This window comes from Phyllopteryx taeniolatus, unplaced genomic scaffold (assembly GCF_024500385.1).
Source record: "Phyllopteryx taeniolatus isolate TA_2022b unplaced genomic scaffold, UOR_Ptae_1.2 contig_29, whole genome shotgun sequence".
Classification (NCBI taxonomy): Eukaryota; Metazoa; Chordata; class Actinopteri; order Syngnathiformes; family Syngnathidae; genus Phyllopteryx; species Phyllopteryx taeniolatus.
In genome coordinates, this window is record NW_026903217.1 from 459,989 (window position 1) to 468,900 (window position 8,912).

An 8,912-nucleotide genomic window follows, 5' to 3' on the forward strand; every position below is an offset into this window, starting at 1 on the left:
TCTTCTGGAAAAAAGTGTTCACTACAGCCATTTGCATCCTTGTTGCAAAGTCTACCACCATCTGTCCCTCCAGGTTCCTTTCCTGGATGCCGTACTTACCCATCACTTCTTCATCACCCCTATTACCTTCACCAACATGTCCATTACAATCTGCCCCAATTACGACTCTCTCTCTGTCTGGGATGCTCAGAACTACATCATCTAGCTCCTTCCAGAATTTCTCTTTCACCTCTAGGTCACATCCTACCTGTGGGGCATAGCCACTAATCACATTACACATAACACCCTCAATTTCAAATTTCAGCCTCATCACTCGATCTGATACTCTTTTCACCTCCAAGACATTCTTAGCCAACTCTTCTTTTAAAATAACCCCGACTCCATTTCTCTTCCCATCTACACCATGGTAAAATAATTTAAACCCTGCCCCTAAACTTCTAGCCTTACTGCCTTTCCACCTGGTCTCCTGGACACACAAAATATCAACCTTTCTCCTAATCATCATGTCAACCAACTCCCGAGATTTTCCTGTCATAGTCCCAACATTCAAAGTCCCCACATTCAGTTCTAGGCTCTGTGTTTTCCTCTTCTCTTTCTGCCGAAGAACCCGCTTTCCATCTCTTCTTCTTCCTTTGACTTCGACCCACAGTAGCTGAATTTCCAACAGCGCCCTGCAGGTTGACGGCGCCGGTGGCGGACGTTGTTAACCCGGGCCACGAACGATCCGGTATGGAATTCTTTGGATGAACGCTCATATTTGTTTGGCAAGGTTTTAAGCCGGATGCCCTTCCTGACGCAACCCTCTGCATTTATCCGGGCTTGGGACCGGCCTACAGTTTGCACTGACTTGTGCCCCCCATAGGGCTGCATTTGCTTAGAAATTAACATGATGTGATGAAATGTATTGGTTGAAATCAAGACATATGAAATATGCTTGGAAATGGATATATTTACCAAAAAGAAGCCTATTTGAGTGAGCAAATAAGGGGTCAGGTCAGGATAACGCTGACGCCACTTTTAGGGAAAAACAGGTGCTTCCTACTCAGGTTAAAATAAGGACACGCTGAGAGTAAAAATAGGAGGTCAGGTCAGGACAATGCTGACGCCATTCTGAGGGGAAAACAGGAAACAGGTGTTTCAGGACAGCGCAAACAAAAGGAGTATTTTTAGAAAAAGGGAGTTTCTGGAAAAACCAAGGTTATAAAGGCCTCAAACGAGGGGAGCGCGAGGCTTCCTATCCTGATCCAGGATGGGGAGACGCACGCTCTTTTCTTTCGCAATACTAAGGGACATGCTGGCAGGAGGAATTTATCAAGCTACTTGGATAGCGATTCATTTTTGAATATTCCTCCTTAATTGGGTAAGACTACAATATTATTATAATAAGGTAACTAATAGAACTGCTATTGGTATTGCGTGAAAAAGGGAAGAGAGCTAGTCAGCTGTCCAGGGTTTCTTATATTCCAAATTATCTTATTATTAATTGGCAACACGGCTCCGTAGGACTTGATCACTCCTTAAGGCTCACTCAAAAGGCAATACTTGTTTTATGATATATTATTTTTAACTACTTCTATTTCTTTCCAATTTTTGTTATTATTATTATTATTGATTTTATATATTATAAACCCTTTCTGTCATATTATCATTTTAACCTTAAGTAATCACTGAAATAAAAACCTTGCTTTAATTCTATTCTATCTTTGTCATTCTTATAATAAGAAGTTATCTCATTTTTAATACTCAACCTCTTATATGTGATTGAACGTCGACGATACCAATAACATCGGGTAGTAACACCATCCCAAAAAGTAACTCATTTATATTACTTCGGCTTAACAATAAAACAAATCCGTACGGTTCTAACAAGGACTGTTAAACTTACTAGGTCTTTAACAATTGCAATCGATTTATGAGGGATGAAACTGCTGTAAAAACGGAGTATTTACGATATTACCCTTTCACTCGGTGCGGTTACTCATCAAGGGGTGATAAGTGAAGGCAGACCGGATTGGCTCTGTAAAACTAAAGGGAGTTAGCACACCTAGGCGAATTCATTCCGACACCGGCTTAACAGCTCCTCATCTCCTTGCTCATACGGCGTTGGAGCCTGTAAAGGAAAAAGGGGGGAGTTTGACCCTTTAAACGGAGAGTCGGTCAGGACATTTCTCCCGATTAGTCCTGCGGATAAGCGAAATCTGACATGTGGCGCCCAACGTGGGGCTAGAATCGATTTCTACGGAAAATCAGGATCGATAATAGCCCAAAAAGAACCCGAGTAGTTGTTTCCTAAAGTATTGGGCACAAAGCTTGGGAAGCGATACTCGCTGACAAAATTTCATGTCAGACGACCTTGAGCGGGCACGAAAGTAGTATCTTTGAAGAATAGTGATTCTTGAAAAAGAACTCTTAGGTACGGGTCTAGAGTGTACTCGTAGCGAAGGAGATAGCACTGTTTCGTGTCTGAGAAACGACAACCAGCCCCCCTCAGAAATCTCACACTCTAGGGTGAGTGTGAGAGACCATTCAAAGTGAATGGATATGATCGGCGACCTGCTGCTCTGGTCGGCCGTAAAGCTACTGATAGCGAGTTTGTTAGAGCGTGCTGCGAGGCGCTCCAGAGAGGGAGGGGCTGAGTTGAGGGATGGAATAAGCAACCAGTTAAGGAAAAGCAGGGCTTATGGTTAAACTGTATTCAACCAACTAACCAAGGAAAAGAGACTAAACCAGGACACTTGTTAGCGTCAGTACTAGTCTTTCGGTAACTACCTGGTGGTGAACTAGATTATGAGCCTAAACTATGCTTTAGGGTATTTAGGCTTCCCCTGGTGGTTGCGGGTACCCATCGTTTGTGTAGGTTACTTTAGATTTCCATTTTTGACTCATTTTCCTTATTCCCTATTGTCCTACTGCGGAGTACCCCTTAACATTTATCGCCCTTTTTCCATAATAGGAGACACTTTAACTCAGTTAGTTGACTTTGGTATTCCCTTGCCGAAGTCCCCTTTTCCCTTGCCTTTCCTTTTGGCCATGTTAACAAGATTTTGATTTTTCTACCAACAAGAATTACTTTAGTTTTTCTTTGAAAGTGAACAGACTTTGATTTTTCTACCAACAAGAATTACTTTAGTTTTTCTTCGGAAGTGGACTGATTTTTATTTTTCTACCAACAAGAATTACTTTAGTTTTTCTTCGGAAGTGGACTGATTTTTATTTTTCAACCAACAAGAATTACTTTAGTTCTTCTTCGGAGGTTGACTCATTTTGAATTTTCTATCAGAAAGGACTACTTTAGTTTTTCTTCGAAGGAGGATTAAATTTAAATTTTCCTTTTCTTCAAATGAGACTGGATTTCAGCTAAATCACACATTAACAGGGTGGGTCCCTGAACGCAGTAAGTAACCATCCCATCGTTTAGTAAGGAATGTTAGTCAGTGAGGACAGGTGAAGCGCTCACGGCTAATTATTCTGAGTGTGTAGAGGCGACGCTAAAAGAGCGGAGCTGAGTAACCAGGAGCTGTAGTATGAGCCCATGACCCTATGTGCTACTGGGGGGTATCGGAAATAGGCAGCTCCACTCCTACAACAGAAGCGGGCTACGGCCAAGTTAATACGCTGAACAAGAAGCGGGCTACGGCCAGGATAATACGCTAAACAGTAGCGGGCCACGGCCAAGTAATACGCTAAGAAGAAAGATGTTTATGAATACGGGAGAAGATGAGCCCCCGGGCCCCTCAGAAGGAAGAGCGGCGGTGGATACCGACCTCTAGGATAACATGAAATACCAATAAGACTCGTGCTATATAACGGAGGCTTGGAAGATGGTAGAGACGGAAAATCCATCCATACAATCCTTAGAACTCCCGACAACAGTGAAGAAAGCTGTCAAAGGACAAGGCCAGTTCAAGGCAGAAAGCCTGAAGGAACTGGAGTGATGACAATAATAGTAGACCACCCTGGAGAAGACTACACTCGAAGAGAGGCTCCCCAATGGTTGGAGTGGTGGATAAGGATGATGGAAAAATACAATGTGGTTGAATTGGTTAGCACTTGCGTTGGGCTGGACCCCATAGTAAAAATGCTGGCGAATACAACAGAAATAAAATGTAAACTGGTGGACGGTGAAAGGGCAAGGGCAGTGTCCAGATATCATGAACACCAATGTTACATTCAGAGAATAAAGATGCTTGCGGAAACAAAGAAAGCGCCAGGTCTTAACGCCCTGAGCGAGGAAGACTCATCAGATGTGGATCTAGACATGGTCTTTATTCCCAGAGCAGAAGAAAACCAAGAGGAACAAAACAGAAAGGCAAGGTTGACATGGCAAATGACTCCTCTCATTAGAACAGAATCTTTGCCACCCTTGCCAAAGGAGACCAAAAAATGTAGAGCTGGAAATGGAGTAACCATGTGCCACTATGTAGGGAGCCCTTGGGACATTTGCGGAGATGCCCTGGTGATATTCACAAGTAAGAAACTGAGACCCTATAATAAAACATTTTGGACCGATTTAGACCTTACAGCAGGAGAAGAATACATCACAGAGAAGGAAATAGAATTGCAAAGAAATTGACTCGAAAGCAATTGTGATAACCAGTGGAGGAGATTCGTCCTACTATATGATAGTACATGTCCCTGGGGAGAAATGGACGACAGAAGTAGACCAAACATGGTATTTGGAAGAAATGACAGAAGCTCTAGAAAGCGGCATTGACAGAGCTTTGGAAAGTGGAGCCGCTCGAATCGTAATAGAGCTGAACGGAATAAAGTCAGAAAAAATGTCATGGAAGTTGGCTGAAACAGCAGCAGTCGGGGATTTTAAGCTGAGAGCATTGACCCCAGTAACTTTAGCCACTGGAGCTGAATTTGTGATGGTAATATCACCGAGGCAGAGAGGAGAAAGGGTGAATGTAGCAAAAGAAGAGATGTTAACTCAGATGCTACATATATCCCGAGCTCAGCTGCAACTTCAACAACAAAACCCCGGAGCTAAGAATAAAACACCGCCTCAGCCAGCTCCACAGACAGAGAGCTACCCCATACCGTCACCGAGAAGGAGGAAGGAAGGAATAGAACAAGACTCAGGATCACCAAGAGCGGGAGCAGAAGTAGAGGACGAGGAAGCAGCAGAACCAAATGAGTGGAGAAATGGAGGAAAAAGCCCTGGGAGAGGTGTAGTGACTTTCAGTCCCACCACCTCTACTCCCAGATCGATAAGTGACTCCTATCGAGCACTGCCTCCACCGACACCTTTACCTGTACCAAGGGGAAACCCGAGGAGATCACCTGGCGAAGTAAGAGAACTAGTTGGATATACGGTGGTACCCGAAGGAGAGAGTGGAAATGAGGGTAACCAAAAGGAAGAAGACAGGGTGTGTATACCTCTCAGAGCCGAACCTGAGGCTGAGGTAAGGGAGGAGGATTTGGAATCACTGACTTCAGACGCGGCGCCTAAGGACCTTGAGGACCGACCTCCTAAGGTAGTCACCAGACCAACAAATAAAGGAAAGAAAAACCCACAACCGGTATATAACATATACAAAGCCTCAGAGAGGCTTGCCAGAGACCTACAACTAGGAATTGTCCAGACTCAGGATGGGAGAAAGACTTTCATACCAGAAGCGGGACAAAAAGAATATCCATATCCATTTGTTTGGCTAGAGAAAAGGGATGAAGATATGATTTTGAAGGTAAAAATCACTTATGGAGAAGCAGCAAACATTTTGCAAACTCCCACGTATCATACGTTAGTAGGACATATGGAATTCACCAAGAACTTCAGAGAAGGCTTCGTGACAGTAATGTATGATATGTTACTCAGAAAACTTAAACAAGCGGTGTATCAAAGAGCACAAATGGAATTAAGAGCTGAAGAGGACTTGGAAATGGACGCCGGGGCAATGGCAGCCCATGTCAACCCTGCAAGTCAGCCCTCTCAGTACGGAATACCGCTAGGAATGACAGCGGTTGGACCTAACTCCATGTATCAGCCAAGCAGCACTGATAGAGACATGCAAGAATTTAGGGCTTTGAAAGAATTAGTCCGGTCAAAAAATCAGAAAGAAACAGTTAAAGATTATTTAATTGAAATGTGGCCTATGGTCAGAGACGCTCCTGGAGGGGAAATAGCCAAGAAAATATGGCTGCAATATATAATTGCCAACCCCATTGGACCTAATGAAACATCACAACAGGTCTATGAGAGATGGGTGGACGGTGAAGATGAAGACGAAGAAGCCCATATAATGAGAGCCAGGGAGCAACTCAAGCAAGGAGTCACGCTATTGAATGTGTGGCATAAAACAAGTCAAGTCATAGTTCCAAGCAGATATGTTAAATCGCTGCGAATGATTGTAAAAGAAATGGGAAACGAAGCTACTTTTGTGAAGATGGCACCAGACAGCACAGCGCAAAAAATGTAAGCTTCCATTAAGCAATGGGATCGACTGACTAAATTCTACAGCGAGAAGAGGAAAGCGGCACCAACTGACTACCGCTCGTGCGGGAATAACCAACAGTCAACCCAGAGAGCGACGCAGTCTTCCCAAAGAACAAACGAAAGTTAGAAATCAACGCCCCAAGCAGGACAACCACAAACGGCGAAAAAGAAAGAACTTGGAGCATATATACCGAGAGAGGAATTTCTCAAAATGACGCCCGAAGAAAGAAAGGCCCATCTTGAGGCTCGCAAAGCTGCCGCCTCAGGAGGGCCCAGAAAATGATGGAAACCGAGGCACGAGTCACCCTGGAAGGAGTCTATCGGATAGGAGACGAAATCTACGCAAAACTGGAAGGAGTACCCTATTTGGTGGACACTGGGGCCGAGGTGTCAATGACTCGTGAGGCCTTGAGAAAAATCGGACACCTAAGAGTAAAAGTAGCTGATGGTTCTATTACAGAAATGCCAGTTGGAATTTGGAAAGGAATAGTGTGGATCTTGGGACCATACAACCTATTGACATTACGAGATTTAGAGGGGTTGAATAAGCCTAGGAAAAAACGCCAAACTGCGTTAAAACAATGGAAGAAGTTGAAATTGGCAACAGTAAGAGTTGGACCGACCAAGATAACCCCAGAATACGAGTGGTATAAACCAGTGGATATTTCGACAGTAAAGGCCCAACAAATTCAAAGAAGCGATTTGTCGCCAGAAGGGAAAAAGAAGTTAAATGAAATAATGGAAGAAGCCTCCGTAGCCCATTTTAAAAATGATTGCGGAGACCTAGGACCAAAATACCTACACACCATAAGTGGAGGAGTGCACCCGGCTGTGAGACAGTACCCTCTTAACCCGGGAGCCGTGGCTGAAATGGCAATGATAGTAAAAGAACTATTGGCGCTTGGAATAATTCGTGAAGAAACAAATCCAATAACAAACAGCCCCATTCAGGCTGTCAAAAAGCCGGAATCGGTAGGAGGAGGATGGAGGCCAGTTATCAACTTTAAAGCTTTGAACCGCCGAATGGTGGCTAACCGAGCAAGCCTCATAAACCCCCAGGCGTCCTTAAAAACGCTGAGAGTGAAAAAATATAAGACATGTATCGAGCTAGCTAATGGATTTTTCGCTTTGAGGATTGCCAAGGCATCGCAAGGAAAGACGGCATACACACATAAAGGGAAATCGTATGTATGGCAGAGATTACCCCAAGGATACAAAAATTCCCCAAATGTGTTTCAATCAGCGGTTATGGATGTTTTGGAGGGACTACCAGTCACGATTTATATAGATGACGTATTCATTGCAAATGATACAGAAGAGGAACATTTGGATATCTTGCAAATCGTAGTTCGGAGAGTGACAGCGGCGGGACTGAAACTCAATTTAAAGAAGTGCCAATTTGCTAGATTCCAAATGGACTACTTAGGATTCCAGATATCAGATGACTTGGGACTTTCGGACGCTTATCGACAGAAAGTTGAACAAATCATACCACCAACGTCCGAGAGAGAATTACAGAGGATACTCGGACTATGTAACTATGTCCGGGATCATGTCCCCTATTATCAAAAATATGCAAAACCCCTATATGCCCGTCTGAGGAAGAATCCTGAAGAAGGAAAGTCTAAAAGCTGGTATTGGTCAGCGAAAGACCAAGAGAACATAGAAGAATTAAAGAAAGCAGTGAGGAGTGCTGTACAACTAGAACCAAGAAGTTTGGATACAAGATTGATTGCAAAAGTGGAGTGCGATGAGGACTCAGCTATGGTGAGCGTTAGTAACGAAGGAGCTGGCTTGGTGACCTTATGGACCTATACCCTGAGCGGTGTGGAAAAGAAGTTTCCCCGGGAAGAAAGGGAACTGGCAGTCCTAGCCAGGTACTGGGGAACGTTGAAGGATTTAGCCCAGGGACAAGGAATCAAGGTCATCACACAGAGCCAAGTTCATCGCTTCTTGCGGAAAGACACCATAGAGAGCACTAGAGCAACCAATGTGAGATGGGGGAGATGGGAGGATATCCTACTAGACCCCGATTTGGAAATAGGACCAATAAACCCCTCGTCAAAGAAACGAGTAAAACCAGAGATAAAAGTAGAAAAACCATATGAATGGATTCTCTATACGGATGGATCAAAAAAGGGTGAAGACCAGTCTGCCCACTGGGGCTTCATCCTTAGACATGAGGGAGAAGAAAAGAGCCGTCGTAAAGGTATCACCCCTGGCAGTGCCCAAGCCGGGGAGGTTACAGCAGTATTGGAAGGACTGTTGGAAGCCATAAGGCTACACGCGCGACGTATAAAGATAGTAACGGATAGTTACTATTGCGCACAAGCTCTTAAAGAAGACCTATCCATTTGGGAAGAAAATGGATATGAAGGAGCGAAGGGTAAATCAGTAGCCCATACAGAATTATGGAAAAAGATAGCCGAGTTGAGGTTAAATATGAACATAGATGTTGTCCACCAGAGAGCCC